Below are 4,110 nucleotides of genomic sequence, written 5' to 3' on the forward strand. Positions count from 1 at the left end.
ACAGGCAAAAATGCCTATTGTGTAATATGAAGATCAGAAACTCAGCACATCATTTGACATCTTTTACTTTTCACAAATTGAGCTGAAGATCTCTTTTATCAACATGCAAACTGACAACTCATCAAAACAATTAACGTTTTTAGAAAATTTACACGAACGTTAAAAAAAAAAAATGGTCTCGGGCGTTACGGTTTTGGGTCGAAACGTCTGTAATTCCATGAAAAGCATTTGAAAATGTTTAAAAGTACAAGAATAAGACCTTATGTGTTGAATATTCGCTAAGCGCTTTTGGCTATGAGGTTTGTCCCCCGGGCCGGGGCATGTCAGTCACGTTGAAAACAAGTAACCTCAGCATGGACAGATCTATTAACCGTCATCTTGGTAAAATGTAACTTCAACATAGACAGATCTATTATCCGTCACCTTGGTAACATGTAACCTCAGTAACCACTCGTCACCACCTCGCAGTGGTAACAATGTTTTCGTCATAAGAGAGAGAACGATTTATTCTATCTGAGATAATCTCTTTCATGCTTGTGCGAGCTCTGAACGCCTGGCACCAATATTTTTTTTTAAGATATATTAGAAAAAGAAAGACCATCTAGGTGAGGATTGAGTTCACTAAACTCAAAATTTGATGCTGTTATATAAGTTTCGTGTATTTAATTGCACTTGTTTTTTTTATTTAGTTAAACAGCCGCTCTAGTACAAGAGGTTTCGATAATTCATTTTTGGCATACTGTATCTATTAGCAAATTATAAAGGAGTAGTTACCTGTTTGTGTGTTACGTGCATCCTTCTTGTATATATAATCATGTGTAACTTGGACGATCAAAAAGCCAACATATTCGAGATTTACTTTAAGCATCAGGTATATCCCATCCTCGATATCCAGGGGTTACGCTCACTTTCGCTCTCTACACCCCTGGAATATGTCATAGCAAAATTGAAGGCACGAAGATAGCTGTTTGATTGGTCTTAGTTAAAAAAACACCTGACAAATCGCTAGGCGGATACCTGTCCTTTGAAGATTACAAAGGAGAGACGCCCGACTTTAAAGCCTGTCAATTTTTACCGTTACCTGACCGCGATATTTTTTTGATGTATATCAAAGGATCGAACTAGTCTTTTTGTCTCATCAACAAGGTGGCGCACACTGAGCCTGCCATTTTGCTACGACATATTCCAGGGGTGCAGAGTGCAAAAGTGAGGGTAACCCCTGGATATCGAGGATGGGTATATAATATCCCATCTGGAGAGTAGAAGAACTAGGAGTCACCTCCCTTGCACCATCGCTGAGGTATGCAAGACCTATGTAACTACTAGCTTTTACCTAGTTTATTTAACAACAATGAAGAAAGGGGGAGTTTAGCTAAATTAAAAATGGCTTTAATGCACAACACAAACTTACAGGAAATATTCACATTCTCACATATACAATAACCAATTATACAATGTTATACAATATAGTACAAATGACAGCCCTACAACATTATAAATTTGTTTACACAAAAAGCAGCATACATCTATAGTTTTCATGTAGTTTTCATATAGTGTCGACGTCAATGTAAACAGATCCAGCTTCTTGGGACGCATCTTGATACTGTTCTATAATTATGTCCGGTTGTGAGTAACATGTAGGTACAGAGTTTTTGTGATGATGACGCCAGTGATTGTTTAGCCGGGATTTAAAACTATTCAGGGAGGGGGCCTCTACAACTATATTTGGGAGAGAGTTCCACACGCATACGACCCTACTACTGTACAGGTTCTTGGTTACGTTGAGCCCCATCCTTCTCTTGAAAAGCTTTTTGGAGATCCCTCTTGTTGTGACCAATGTAGTCATTTTTTTTTTATAATTTTGTCTTTGTCAAAAATGTCAATGTCATTGAGGTAGCACTATAAAGTCGGCATCAGTTCCGCGCTATCACAAGGAGACAAACACGAACATATCGCAGCCTCCCAAAATACACTCATACACTACACGCATGCATCTTACACACAGGGGAGGCCGTCCTTTAATGACCTTAGCTGTTAATAGGACGTTAAACAAAATCAAACAAACAAACAATGTCATTGATGATTTTATAGTACGACATCTCCTCTCAATCTCAATCGACATCTCCTCTCAATCTTCTATATTCTAAACTGGGGAGGCCCAGTGTACAAAGTCTTTCACTGTAGGATTGTCCTTTTAAGAATGGTAAACGTCTTGTTGCTCTGCGTTGGACATTTTCAATGGCATTTTGATCTTTTTTTAATCATTGGAGACCATATGCAGGTGGCATATTCCAAATGTGGCCGCACTAAACTTTTAAACAATTGGATAAACACAGAAATATCAGTCCGAGGATTCTGTTGGCTTTGGAGACACACTAGTTTACATGATCACTACAATTTAGTTTATGGTCAAATACCACTCCCACATCCTTTTCTTTGATCACTTTATCAATGGTTACTTCATTTTGTCCACATTTTGTTGTGCCAGCCGAGTCCCTGGTTTCATTTCCTACTGACATGTGTTTACATTTTTTATATTAAGTTCCAATGATATCGTCCTGGAGTGTATTCCTATCATCGTCATTCGACATTCTGGAGAATAACTTTGTATCATCAGCAAATAATTTAACTATGGATTGTACGACTTGCGGCATATCGTTGACAAACATCAATAATAAAAGTGGTCCTAGGACACTTCCTTGTGGGACACCACTGGTTATATTACTGGTATTGGATATTTCTCCACGGATCACCACCTTTTGCTTCATCCCGTTAAGATGTTTTTAACCCTGAATCCCATATTGTTTTAATTTAAACAACAGCCGTTTGTGAGGAACAGTGTCAAATGCATTGCTCAATTCAAGGTATATAACATTTATCTGTTGTCCGTTGTTTATTTGTTAAGACCAGTCTTCAAGAACCTCTAGCAGCTGGGTAACACAAGATTTTTTCCATTGGTGAATCCATGTTGACATTTGGAGAAAAAATTGTTGGTATCCATATGTTCCATAATGGCATCCTTGATAATTTTTTGCATTATTTTTCCTAGATCTGATGTTAAATTGATTGGTCTGTAGTTTTCTGGGCAGGTTTTTGATCCATATCTATGTATGGGGGTCACAACGGCATTTGTTCAACCCTGGGGTAGTTTACCCTCATTGAAAGATTAAAAAAAAAATCGAATTGGTGTGACAAGCTCGTTAGCTGACTCTAATAGTAGTTTTGGATGGACTAGGTCGGGACCACCTGACTTAGTAGGATTTAGTAGCCTTATTGATGATAGTATTTTGTCTTTCGTGATGTCAATGTCGTTGGTTGGTTCACGATAGTTTCTTGTATTGAACACAGGTAGTGGTTCATTTGTTTCGACTGTGAAAACACTTGTAAAGTAGTTGTTCATGATCTCAGCTTTGGCTTTGTCTCTATTGTTAGATGTCAAATCACCATAGGCGTCTTTAATATTTCCAATTGTACTTTTAGTCTTGGTCTTTGACCTAATGTATTTCCAGAATGTCTTACTATTTGATTTGATGTCCATGGCCATGTTCCTTTCATAATTGTATTTTGATGATCTAATTTGTTTCAAAGCTTTGTTTCTAGCTTTCTTTGTATTCTTTCCAGTTCTTTTCGTCTTTACAATGAAGATACTGGTTTTCTTGTGCCTAATAGCATGAAATGCCTCCCTGTCAAGTGGGGTTCTATGAGTAAACTTATCATTTTTGATCTTGCTCACTGGTATGTGTTCTTGAACGATAATTGATATAGTCTCTGCAAAGACCTTTCATTACTCATTTAACATTTGATAGACATGGAGCAGATCAGGCCAGTTGACATCTTTGATATTCTCTCTGACCTTTGTGTAGTTGCCTTTATGTTAATTCAATCTTTTTACTTTGCTGGTGACGTTTTCAGTATATATGTATATAGATCGAAATTCAGAGAGAGATGATCACTTATTCCAAGTCCGGGTTCATAGTTTATCTCGTCTAGCATTTCATCTTCCTTGGTGAAACAAGATCTAAGGTGGTGGGTTGATTACCTTCTCTAAATCTGGTAGGTTTGGTAACATGTTGGTAAAGGAATTCATTTCTTGCACATTCTAAGAATTTA

Source organism: Mizuhopecten yessoensis, unplaced genomic scaffold (genome assembly GCF_002113885.1).
Source record: "Mizuhopecten yessoensis strain PY_sf001 unplaced genomic scaffold, ASM211388v2 scaffold11047, whole genome shotgun sequence".
Lineage (NCBI taxonomy): Eukaryota > Metazoa > Mollusca > Bivalvia > Pectinida > Pectinidae > Mizuhopecten > Mizuhopecten yessoensis.